Consider the following 13,973-nt stretch of genomic DNA (forward strand, 5'->3'; position numbering starts at 1 on the left):
AGTAGGGAGGTGGTTGGCAGGGCCGGTGCCCCTAGTTTTGACCCCCAATGGGCATTCCCCAGAACTCCTCTCCCCTTCTAAGGGCGGAGGATTATGCAGACATTTTCTTAATTTTTGTTCTGGTTTGGGTTTGGTTCAGGCAGGAGGGTGGGAACTTAATGCACGGCTAGTTGGGGTTGCCGTTGTGGGTGGGTCGATACTCCGAATGCATGCTGTTATGAGTGTTAAGCCGCGGCTCCGGGGTGGGGGTTGGGCTGACGGGGAGGGCCCGGGAGGGAACTGTTGTTTTCTTGCATTTGATATGGTCGAGATCCGTATAGAGGCACCAATACGCTGCACATATTTTTTTTGCTTTGTTAAATGGGTGACGTGACTGCGCCGCAACCGACTCAGCAGTTCCGCCTGGTGACATGGAACATTAGGGGGTTGAATGACCCGCGTAAGAAGAGACACATTTTGGGATATCTGGATAGGCAGGGGGTATCTATCGCCATGCTTCAGGAAACTCATTTACCAGTGGATAGTTCCCCTTTGTTTGCATCTAGATGGGCCTCTAGCAAAGTATTCTCCTCGTACTCAAATTATGCTAGGGGAGTGACAATAGTGGTTCGAAGTGGGATGCATTTTACGCCAGCTGGTACAGAGTCTGACCCGGCGGAGAGGTATTGCATGTTATGGGGGACACTACACTCACACACTGTCCTTCTTGCTTGTTATTATGGCCCTAATACTGACGACACGTCCTCACTCCTTACACTATGGGGTAAGATTCATGCATTGGGCATCAGCCATGTCATTTTGGGCGGCGACTTCAACACGGCATTAGAGCCGAGTCGAGATAGATCCCACCCCCTACCCACCCACTACACACATGCCCAACGTACACTATCTCAACTCATCACGGAACACCGGTACATTGACGCATGGAGGCACCTACACCCCTCTCTCAAACAGGGAACCCACCACTCAGCGGTCCATTCCACATGGGCAAGGCTGGACTATGTGTTCCTATCAGCCGGCCTTCTACCCTGGCTGGAGGGAGCTCTTCACCTTGCTAGGACGTTCTCAGATCAGTCGCCAGTCCTCCTTACATTACGCATTCCCATCGAGGTCTCCCCGTATCTAAACTGGCGCCTCAATCCCGCACACCTCACTGACTCGGCTTTCCGGGGGGAGCTCGAACTGGACATACGGGACTTTTGAGCGAAATGTGACTTCTGTACCATCTTTCACGACGGTGTGGGAAGCCTTTAAGGTCACGGTCAGGGGGTGGTGCATTGCGAAGGGAGGAGGTGTCCTTAAGTCGCTTCGTGGCGAGCTGCGCAAATTAGAATCCGAGCTCCTTGATCTTGAACGTGCCGTTACCCGAGATCCGCATGGGCATGCACCCAAGGCCCTCCTTAGGGAGAAGCTTAATGAATACTCGGAAGCGGCGGAAAGGGAATGCAAGTTCCTCGGGAAACCATACACGGCTCGCCTGTACGGCGAGGGGGATAGACCCGGCAGGGCTCTTGCCTTCGCGGTTAGGCCCCAGAAATATTCGAATTATGTCGCAACCCTTCTGGACGAACATCAGGTCCCACAGAGAGAACTAAAGGAACAACTGCGCATCCTTACTGCTCACTACTCTTCCCTCTACGCTTCCCACCGGGGGACTCCTATTGACCTGCAGACCTATCTTGATGACACTGCAGTCGCATGGTTAGGCCCCTCACAACAGAAATTTTTACATCTTGAACTCGAGCTTGATGAAATAAAAGACGCCAATATGTCTATGAAATCCGGCAAAGCACCAGGGTCGGATGGGCTGCCAATTGACTTTTACAAGGCCTATCTACATCTGCTTGCTCCTCTACTGAAGCGGGTTTACTACACTGCCCTTGAGGAAGGCGCTTTACCGACCACCATGCGGGAAGCCCTCATAGCATCCTTGTTGAAGCCGGGCAAGCCTCCAGAGCACTGTGACTCTTACAGGCCGTTGTCCTTACTCAATACTGACGTGAAAATCCTGGCGAAAGTCCTCGCGATGCGCCTAAATTTGCTGATGGAGAGGTTGGTCTTGCCGGACCAAGCTGGGTTTGTCCCCAACAGGGCGACATCGCACAACCTACGCACCCTTCAAGCTGTCCTGCAGGACATTAACCCTCGCTGTGAGGCGGCCGCCATTTTCCTTGATGCAACTAAGGCGTTCGACTCACTAGAGTGGGACTACTTACTAGCCCTTTTGGAACGGATGGGAATCCCCTTTTCCTTCCTAGATTGGATCCGTCTGCTGTATTGCAGACCGCAGGCCACGGTACTGCTGAATGGCTCCCGGTCTGCCCCATTTGTGATCCACAGGGGTACCCGGCAGGGCTGCCCGCTCTCGCCGGTTCTTTTCGCGATTGCCATTGAACCCCTGGCGGCCAAACTCCGGCAACACCACAACCACCGTTCCCTAATCTACCCGGAAAGGCAGTTGCTTATTGCATTATATGCTGACGACATGACCTTGTATGTAGACAAACCGCAGGAGAACCTCAACCCTCTACTGCGCGAGATAACCAAATTCGGAGCCATATCCGGGATTCAGATCAACTGGTCGAAATCAGCTCTGTTTCCCCTGACGGATAAGACCATCCCTTTCCCTCTGGATTACCCTCTGATGTGGAGGCTAACGAAATAAAGTACCTAGGCATAATAGTGACTAGAGACCGCGAAGCCCTCATTCGAGCTAACTATGGTAAGGTTATAGACAAGCTGACTGACACCATCACTAAGTGGATCCATCTCCCACTGTCGATGGCGGGACGCATTTCCCTAATTAAGATGGTGGTCCTTCCCAAGCTCCTTTATTTATTTACTAATATACCTTACAACCCAGGCGCTTACTTCTTTCGCGCCCTTAATTCCCAGCTGTCAAGACTAATCTGGGGGGGCAAGCAAGCGAGACTCTGCCTTAAGACGCTCATGCTGCCTTATCATCAAGGCGGGTTTGATGTCCCTAATTTTCAGCGCTACTATGACTGCGCCCAAGGACACTTCGCTGTGTACTGGCTCCATCCTCCTCCCTTCATGGCTCACCTGGCGGTAGAGGACGGCTATATGAGACCGGCTCGGCCATCGGGGTATCTTTACGCACCGACCCGAGCTACAGAGCGAGACCCCACCACGGTGGATTGCACGGTACAAGCCTGGAATCGCATTGCTGCTCTGATGGGGACTGGGTTTTTATACTCGCCGCGTATGCCCCTGGCATATGATCCCAGGTTGAGCATCGCCTGTGAGGAGATAGGCCGTAAACTGCTTACGAAGTATGCGGCCCATACTTGGGGGATCTGTATCTTCAAGGGAAGTTCCGCATGTCAGCTCACTTCTTTGGGGACTCCACCCCTTCAATTATGGATACGTTCCTCTATACTCGGTTGCGCCAGAATGTCAAGGCAGTCACGCCCAATTTTCCCGATGAACCAGACACCGTAGCGCCTCTACACGCCCTCCTTCAATCTGAGCCCCCGAAACACGTGGTATCTATGTTGTACAAACATGCACAACCCCCCCCCCTCTCCCCCGCTGCTCAGAGCGCGTAGAGACTGGGACGGAGACCTCGATGAGCCACTGTCGGAAGAACAATGGGAAGACTGCTGTTTGCACACAAACATGGTTACGGGAAACGCGCGTCTGCGGCTGGCGCATTTTAAATACTTGCACCGGCTCTATCATACCCCTGCCAAACTATTCCGCTTTGGTCTCCGAGATAACGATAGATGCTTGCGTTGTAGGCGCGAGGGGGCGAATTTTTTCCACCTGGCCTGGTCGTGCCCAGCTGTGGCAACGTACTGGGAAGAAATATTTAAGGCAATGTCCGACATGATTGGCGTGGACGTCGCGCCCTGTCCTAAGGTCACTCTGTTGGGCCTGTCGTCTCCGACGATCAGAGTTCATCGGAAGTTCACTGTGCTGGGCTTCCTATTAGCCAAGCGACATGTGGCATGCCGCTGGGGTAGAGGCCGGGCGCCCAAATTTAAGACATGGCTGTCGACTATGTCGACGTGGCAGGAACACTTACACACATACGCCGATCTACTCCCACAAAAATCACGCCCGAAGGACCTCTGGGGTCCCCTGACCACGTATCTCTGTTCTTCGCAAGACGCAGATGCCTCTGAGGCTGGTACCGGCAGAGACGTAGACTAGACTGGCCTGTACCTTCTCTGAATTGGGCCCTGATGCCCCGGCGTTGGGAAAAGGCAGTGGCAGTCCCCCCCCCCCCCCCCCCCCCCCACTTACTCGGGGCACGGCCTTACTTCTAGACTGCTTGGGAGCCTGGCATATGGGTGGGAGGCTTGGAGCGCTGAGCTGAACATATCAATCTAGGGGACTGGGTCTTACACTGCATCTGCCACCCCCCCCCCCCCCTCTTTTGCCTCTGGCTGAGTAGGCGCCCATCCCTGTACCTGGTTTTATCATGCCATACGCCTACATGTCACACATTGACGTTGCGCTCTACACGTCACGTACCCTTGTAGCCTCGATTGGATCATAGATTGTCCCCCCTCCTCTTCCCCCCCCCCTTTCCGCCGTAGATCGGTGGATCATGTGTCCTTTTACTACCGGACACCGCACACACTCTCCTTAAGTGTTGGATATCGAGGGCGGGGAAAGTTTTTGTTGACCTCTCTGGTTTGTTTTATATGTTAAATGAAACCTCATGTTGATAATGTACGATCGTACTCTGCTGACTCACAGGCATGTTGCAGCAACTAGAGTCGGGTACCTTAGCCTTTACATCGCGGCCGGCCCATTGGGTTGTAGGCGACATGCTGTGTCTAACTTGTTATTCCTCTCCCTTGCATCGTAGACCAGCACACCTATTTGAACTGTGATTGCTGCCGGCCTGTAGTAAAAGGTTGTAGGCAAGTAGCTGTGTACGCCTTCCATGTCATCAATAAAGGTTTTTCAAAAAAAAAAAAAGATGGTAGCAGATACGAATGAAGCAGTCTGCAATTTGACTTCATGGGTCAAAAAGGCAGTAGACGCCGCAGCATTTCCAGAAGGAAAAAGCCTTCCGAACCTTGGTTTTCAGATAAACTAAGAGATCAAAAAACAACTATGCAGAAGAACTGAAAGACAGTGGAGATCAAACTATGACCAGGCTTTAAAAACAAAATATGCTCAATCATTGGCAATTTATAAGAAACTAATAATTGAGGAAAAAAGCAAATACTATACAGCAAAAATCTCGGGGGCCAAAAATTCTAGTAGGGAATTATTCTCCACTGTTAAAAAACTAACTAAACTTCCGGCCAATACCACAATAGACAGCAGCCCGGACTTCTGTAACACCTTGAGTCAGGCCTTTGTTAACAAGGTGGAGACAGTTTATAAAACCTTTCTGGATAAAAATACCCCCCTAACAAATCTCTGAAGTCAGGGACTGAACCCTGCACAACACATACCAGTTTCTCCTTATCCTCCCCTTCGTGGGAACAGATCATCCAAATAGTAAAGGCAATCAAATACGGGGCCCCAACAGGCTCCTCCCTCCCCCCAAAATCTTCAACTTATTTCCGTAAATACTCAGTGAATAATTAAGTTTACTGTTCTCTGAGATTATACACCCAGGATAGTTTCCTGAGTCCTGGAATACAGCCTCAGTCCTACCTTTGTTGAAGAAACCTCATTTGGATCCGGAGGATCCTAGTAACTATCTCCCAATCTCTAGAATACAAATTATAGTCAGTCAAAAAGCTTTTATTTCGGTTAAAAAGCATAAAAAGGCATATTTACATACAGCAATGCAGTTTTAGTAGGGTTATACATGATACAAATATTAAAAGACCTCAAAGGATCGAATTTCATCAATAAAGATTAAAATGTTATAATTATATGAATGAGTATCTCACTAACACTCCAAGGATTCCCACCAGTCTGCCCAGTTTACTTTAATAAAAGAAACCCACCCCATTTTTTTCCACAGCAGGTTACCCCGAGGGAAATAGTTGGTGAGAGTACCTTTTTTTAGTATTGCACACCTTGTAAACCACATAGACAGAAGGAATTTAGATGTTACATAGACTGTCAGAAAGGCAGTATCCGTTTTAAGAATTCTGTAGGTCTCCCTATAATCTCTAATACTCCTGGACTTACAGAATTGAATTATCTATTTCGCTCTAGCCCGAGAGTACGAGGGGCAGAAGAGCAGGATGTGCAGATCTGTCTCTCTGCTTCCCTGGCACCCTGGGCAAGTGCTCACTGGAGGTGTGGCTTTTAACCACTTAGCTGTTGCGTCCCTGAGTGGGAGAGAGCCATGCCTAAACTGGGTATGAAGTTTCCTGGCCAGGGGGGGCTGAATATCATCCAGAAATTTCTCGAAGTTAGGATGGGCCTTGGTCTCTAGGAAGGTGTCAGTCAGCCTACCCAGAGAAGAAATTGAAACTAAGAGAGCCGAACCATACTCTCTCAGTGCCACACTCAGAGTTTTCTGAGGGAGCTGGGGAAGGTCTCCTCGGGGAGGACCACAGATTCCCCCTACTGATGGCCCTAGAGAGGTGCTGGATGTGCTTTAGCCATGGAATATTGCCCGCACCCCTGGTTGTTAGCAGGTCCCGAAGATCCTCCCTGTAGCTTTCAAGTTCCGGGGTGGCCCATAGTCGTCTCCAATATAACAAAGGACGATTCAAAATGACATTTTGGATAGGGACTAAACCCAAATCTAGCCTTAGTGGGGTAAGAGGTGTGCTCTGTGGCAGCCTCAAAAGGTGCCTCATAAAGCTGTTCTCGGTAAGGGAGAGAGGGGCCACACTTGCATGTCCCCAAAGGTCCGCGCCATATAGTGCGCCACCTCTCGCCTGGGCTTTATATATTTCAACAGGCGGTCCCACCAATTTGAGGGAGGATTTGTTAAAAACTTTTAAAATATCGCCCGAAGATTGAGCAAGCTTCAGGTTGGCTTTGGTAATGTGTGACCCCAATCCATTCTGTAATTTATGGTGACCCCCAGGTACTCAAAAGTGGACAACCGGTCCAGGGCCACTCCATCCAGGTGCGGGTGGGGACAATTAGAGCGTTTCAAATTAAACACCATGTACTTGGTTTTAGTAAAGTAAATTTCCAAGTTCCTCACTTTACAAAACCTAGAAAAGGCCTCCAATGTACGCTGGATACCCCCCAATGATTTAGACAATAGGAGGGTATCGTCGGCGAACATTAGTGCCGGAACCTTCCATCCCGCTAGACTGGGGGAATCCAGATCTTTTACTCCCAGTAGGAAGGCGTTCAGGCCGTTAAGGAATAGAGAAAATAGCGTAGGGGCGAGGACGCACCCCTGCCTCACACCCCTTTCCACTGGAAATGGGGTTGACAGCTCACCACCCCTCCCGTGCCTCACCCTGGCATACGTGCCCTGCTGCAAACGTTTAAAAAGATAACACAGATAGGCCGGGGCTCCCATCTCTTTTAGAATAGTCCAAAGCTTGTCCCTCTGGACCAGGTCAAAAGCAGACCTGAAATCCAAAAATATCAGATACAGGCTACCCTCGCCTAAGATGACCGTTCTCCAGTATACCAGCTGGAGCCTGAACAGCTGATCGATCGTAGAAACCCCCGCCCGGAAACCTGCCTGCAGGGAGGTTAGGATGTGGTGGTCGTCCATCCAACACTGCAACCTGGTTAGGAGCACTCGGGTGAAGAGGTTCTGGAGGACGTCGATCAGACTTATGGGGCGATAATTGGCCAGGTCCAGTGGAGAAGCCTTCTTATGGATGGGTATTATTTCTGCCCCTAGCCAGGTCGGGGGATGTCCATGCCCTGCATGATGGCATTAAAAAAGGTGCATATATATGGTGCCCATACCCCTTGCTCGGTCCGGAACAAATCCCCAGGTATCCTATCAAGGCCCGGGGCCTTCCCTGGTATCAGACTCCTGATTGCTGCCTTGACTTCCAGGATCGTGCATGGATAACTATCATGGGCACTACCCATCGCAACTGCTAGATCAGGGAAGTTTAAAGATTCAGCTGTCGCTAATAGGGGGGCCACGCAATCTAGTGAATAGAGCAGCTTAAAGTGAGCAAGCCACACCTCTTCACAGAGGTTGGGAACAACCGCGGACAGCCCTGAGGCCGGGCCTCCACGCACCAAGTTCCAGAAAGCCCTTACCTCCCGGGCATCGAGTGCTGCTTTGAATTTGTCCCATCTGACGGCTTCCCACTCTGCCTTAGCCGCTTGAGTTAGACTTTTATATATTTGCCATGCATTCCTAATGGAAATCTGGGGGCCCGTTTTCACCTCCTTTAGGAGGGATGATTTTGCCTCCCTGCAACTTTTATTAAATCAGTAATCTCTCTTAGAGGTTCTCCCTCTACCAATTTTGGGAGCTGTGAACAGACCAGCCAGTGTCGTAAATAGCGTATTGTGAGTGGTCTGGAGGGCCAAGAGATACGAGGACTCAGAGTTACTACTCCTCAACTCGCTGACCTCAACTAAGGCCCCAGCAACACGATTATATATCTCTGCCAATTTATCAGGTGCCTGGGCGACCCTCTCCCACCTGACTCACCTGCCACCCGCTGTTAGGAGTAGATTCTGGTTAATGAGGGTCCCTGCTCCGGCCTGTATTGTTTGGTTCCCCCGAGAAAAGGCTAATTCGAGTGACAGCAAATTGTGGTCGCTGTCAACTCTTGGGATTACTCGGAACGTTTTTAAGTGTGCCCAGAATTCCACGTTAGTCAGAATATAGTCAATTGTCGTGCTTTTCCCTCGTCTGCTATAGATGCGAGCACCCGGTATATCAGATGAAAGCCTGCCATGGCAGGCCCTTAGGTAAAATGCTACGACCAACTTATTAATCGCGAGAGCCAACGGCATCAGGCGATTTTCTGGGTACATGGAACATTCCGGGATTAGCCATGTCTCATCCTCCTCAGCAGTGACAGATGGAATCCACGTAAGCGGCTCAAAATGACAATTGAGATCAGCCCCAATGATTATGTAATACAGGGGGGGAAAGGAGGATAAGAGTACCTCCAGGGCTTCCAGGGTGGATAGACCTTTTTGTCGGGGGAAGGGGCATAGATAGATATTAATTACTGCCAATACCATACCCCCTTTGAATGACAATGTGATGCACAAGATATCCAGGCAGTTAGTGTCGATTACCTTTACTGTGCACCCCAGATGGACTGCCACCCAAATACACAACCCTCCAGAGGGTCTTCCCCTTGGTCCCTGGACTGCCGCGCTATGGTATGATGTAAAACCTACCCTCACGGGGGCAGGCAGGAGCCAGGTCTCTTGGAATAAACAGAGATCATACCCGTCCACCTAACTTACCCCATTCAGGATTTAGTAGCTTAGTCCCCAACCCGGCTACGTTCCAGGAGGCAATCAGAGAGGGACATTGGGCCGTTGGGCCAGAAGATGCTCCAATGGGATGCGCTAGGCCGGGGGCGATAGATGTTGCCTGTGGGTGGGAGTCTGACTCTGTTCCGTCAACTGAGGGTGCACAATTATCAGATGAGGGGGGTGAGCAATGCATCTCTGGGTTGGTGGTCTGTACTAAGGGCCCTGTTACTAAGCATGGGGCTCCCACCTCCAAAGGTACCCAGGGAGGTGAAGCCATGGTATGGGCTCCCAGCAGCAGTCAATCCACGCTACTTAAAGCCCTAAATCTGTTGGCCACTGGGATGTTATACTCGGGGACTGTGTTGACAAATAAGGGAAAAGGTTGTTCCAGCGTAGCCTGAGTCTGATTCTGGCAGTAAAAGTACCCCAGGTATCTAGTATTAATGGTACCTGGAGAGTCTGGACCACTGCTCCCTAGCAAGTGCTTAACAATTACAGGGTCCCTAAAATTAACAATAATGCAGTCGCCCTTGATGTCCTTAGGTCTTATCCCCAGCCAAATGACCCTACGTACAAACATGATCTCCCCCTGTCCTTGTCCCTTAAGGGGTCAGTGCCTGTTTAACCAGTGAACAACCTTATTGTTTATTTCAGGAAATGTTTCATCACGGGCGCTAGACAATGGTGGAACGCCCGTGAGCACGGCCACATATGGTGCTGCCTCAGGAGGTAACTGGGGGCAAGGGGGAGACTTCTTATGACTAGTTTCATGTGGTTTGGGGAGGAAGGAAAAGTTAGATTTACTCCCAATTGCGATGGAGCTTGTACTGGTACTCCTTGGGGGACCCATAGCAGCTACTAATGTGGGAGTTTTCCTCACAGCTGCAGGTTCCGTGGGTTGTAGGGGGTTTGCAGGAAAGGGACTAGCTTCCCGCCCGGTATCGAGGGAGGTGGGCAAGGAAGGACCAGGGCCCACTCTTGGGGGCGGGTTCCCCGGTACACTGGTTACCTGATCTCTACCCAAACTTTTGTTGTTAATGTGAGATGCTAGTCGGTCAATCCTGGAGGACAGGGTTTTAAAATGAGAGGTTATGAGCTCGTCTATGTGGGCCTGCAGATCGATTAATAAATGTGTAGCCCACAATGGGGGTCCAGTGTTAGGTAAGTGGGAGCCAGGCTCCAAATGCGGTATAGGGAGTTTTGAAGGTATTTTATTCACTTGTTTACGTGCAAATTTTGTCTTCCTTCGTTTAGGGCAAGGATTGGGAGCCTTTTTCCCTGCGGGTAGAGGATGTAACAAGGGGTCTACTACAGGGGTAAAGACTTCCGGACCCTGTTGAGCACAGGGTAACTCTGAGAAGGATGTGAAGAATGAGGTGTATTCGGAGGGGTTGACAGTGGTTTCTGGAGAAACCCCTACAGGCTGAGATGGGACGGTCACTGGAGTGAGAGAGAGTCGCCTCTCAGTGTTTTCAATAGTAGTTGAGATGACTCCAATCATTTTTTGAAGCATTTTGTCTATTGCCGTAAGGGTTGGTAAGGGTTGAATCGTAGCTGCCAACTGTCTAGTCATGGGTCGTGAGGTAGGAACCTTGTTGCTTTTACCCATGTTACTCATAGTCCGATAGTAAAAGGAAGGGAAAAATCTGGTTAAACTAAGGTTTAGTTTAGAATGTCCCACTGAATAATACCACGATTAAAAGTCCCTACTAAATATACCTAAACATTTAGGGACAAACTTTGACTGCTGGATAATAATAAAATGAAGTATAGTACAAACGGGAGATTGGTGCCCACAGGTGTAGTGCAATTCAATGTAAATACCAGTCAATGTCAGTGGTTGCTGGGAAGAGTAAAGGGGGTGGCCCAGCCCAGCCTCGTTCGGCCCCGGACGGCCACAGACGGCCCCGCCCTTGTCCCGGGCTTAGCTCGTGCACGCCCGCGCACGTCCCGCAGGGCCGGAAATGTAGCTTTTTTAAATCACCCCCGGTGTCAATGGAGAGGGTCCGCTGGTCTCCTGGTCAGCGCTGGCTGTGCTGGCTGCTCCTGGGTCCCACCGCCGGCAAACGCTGCGTCTCCTGCGGAGCGGGAGGCGCGAGGTCACTAATTATACCCCCGGTGTCAAGGGGGAGGGTCCGCTGGTCTCCTGGTCAGCGCTGGCTGCGCTGGCTGCTCCTGGGTCCCACCGCCGGCAAACGCTACGTCTCCCGCGGAGCGGGAGGCACAACGTCACTAATTATACCCCCGGTGTCAAGTGGGAGGGTCCTCTGGTCTCCTGGTCAGCGCTGGCTGCGCTGGCTGCTCCTGGGTCCCACTGCCGACAAACGCTGCATCTCCCGCGGAGCAGGAGGCGCAAGGTCACTAATTAAACCCCCGGTATCAAGGGGGAGGGTCCGCTGGTCTCCTGGTCAGCGCTGGCTGCGCTGGCTGCTCCTGGGTCCCACTGCCGGCAAACGCTGCATCTCCCGCGGAGCGGGAGGCGCGTGGTCACTAATTATACCCGCCGTGTCAAGGGGGAGGGTCCGCTGGTCTCCTGGTCAGCGCTGACTGCGCTGGCTGCTCCTGGGTCCCACCGCCGGCAAACGCTGCGTCTCCCGCATCTTACATCAAAGGTACTGGAGAAGCTGCTTAATATCCAACTCACCTCCTATATCTCCTCGAGTAACCTTATAAATCACTCGCAATATGGTTTCAGAGAGGGCCACGGAACCAAAACCGCTCTAATAAAAGTGACTGAGGAACTCAGGAAATCATTAGATGAAGGAGGGAAGGCCATCTTGATTTTGTTAGACCTATCAGCGGCCTTCGATACTAATTGACAGATTTACTAAGCTGGGCATGCAGGAATCTGCCACTGCCCTATTATCCTCATATCTCACAGACAGATCTTTCTCAGTAGAACTGGGCGGATCCAGTTGCAAAGTTTTCAGAATGCCGTGCGAGGGCCTCAGGGTTCGTTCCTGAGCCATACGCTATTCAACATTTATGTGGCTCCTTTGGCCCGATGATCAGGCAGTATGTTTTTTTAATAATCTCCTATGATGTCAATAACTAACAACGAGGATGAGACCGCTGATTGCTTTAACAATTGTATGTGCCATGTTAACATCTGGATGCAGACCAATTGTTTAAATCTGAACGGTGGAAAAACGGAAATCATGCTATCAGGCTCCAATCCTCCAGTCTGGTCGTCAAAATGGTGGCCGACAGACCTGGGCGAATGTCCGACTCCAGTTACCAAGGAAAAAAACGTAGGCAAGATTTTTGATAATATACTGACGTTTGACAGCCAAATCAATAATCTCTCTGCCAGTTTCAGGGGCATTTGAAAAATGATTAGAAAGATTTGCTCCTTTATTCCCCCTGATGCTTTAAAAACACTAGTAACCACCTTAGCGTTATACAGATTGCATTACTGCAACACCCTTTATTTGGGGACTCAGACCCAATATCTACAAAAACTGCAATGGTTACAGAATGCAGTAGCTAGATTGATATTAGACATTCATAAATATGAAACAGTCTTACACCGATTAGGAGTGCTCTACTGGCTGCCAGTAAGAAAAAGAATAATTTTTAAATCACAATGTATTGCGTTCAAAGCGCTTCAGGACTCATGCCCTCTGTATTTAAAATCAGATTTGAAATGCTATGTGCCTTCTAGAAACCTGAAATACTCTCAGTTAAAATTGCTTCAAATTCCCAGGTACAGACAGGCGAGGCAGAAGCTTTCTGCTAGGAACTGCAAAAAGATGGAACCTCCTGCCATTAGCGATCAAAAACAGCACGTCACTCAGTCTATTCAGAAGATCATTGAAAACATGGCTATTTTCAATCTGACCTAAAAGACCTGCTAGTTAAGGCGTCCCCTTTTTCTTACATATGTTTGGACTAGTCCAGCGCCAAGACGCCCTCGGGCATTCGCTGCGCTATATAAATTTAAATCAAATCAAAATCTTATTCCATTCTAGGGGGTGTCTGCCTGTATTTAAGGAACTATTAGGAATAGTACAGATGGGTGTGGATAGCTGTGTGGAAAGTCTTGATGAGATTTTGGCAGGAATGATATCTAGGGGAGAACTAGATATAGTTTTGTTTCGGAGAGATTCAACCTCTACCGGAGTGAGAGGGGGAAAGCAGTGGAGCTGCGAGGTATTGTTAGGGGGGCCAGGATGTTCTGCTAAAGAGTGCGGAGAAGTTTATTGGATGAGATCATTTTCTGGTAAATGTCTTCGATTTTTTGGGTGGAAAAGGAAGCTATATTGTCACACAGTAATTGTGATGGGGATTCTGCAGTTTCGCAGGCTCTGAGATTCGTGTAAGACTTCAGGATCTGAAAGAGGGTTTTAGAGTTGTTCCCAGATTGCTCCAGTTGAATCGTGATGTGTAGCTTGCGAGCGGATTTAATATGTTTATGGTAGAAAGACAGTGCAGCTTTGTATCGCTCTTTATCTTGCCTACTGTGACAATATCGCCAAATCCGTTCTAATTTTTTACATGGACTCTTTTCAGTTTAAAAGTCTGGAGAGTACCAGCTAGTGCATATGGCTTTAGGAGAATAGGTCTGTGGCTTCATAGGGGCTACATTATCCATAGTGTCTTGAATAATGGTGTTAAAATGTGCTAGTTGTTCTTCTACATTATAAGTA

The sequence above is a fragment of the Lissotriton helveticus genome, chromosome 2_1 (assembly GCF_964261635.1).
Source record: "Lissotriton helveticus chromosome 2_1, aLisHel1.1, whole genome shotgun sequence".
NCBI lineage: Eukaryota > Metazoa > Chordata > Amphibia > Caudata > Salamandridae > Lissotriton > Lissotriton helveticus.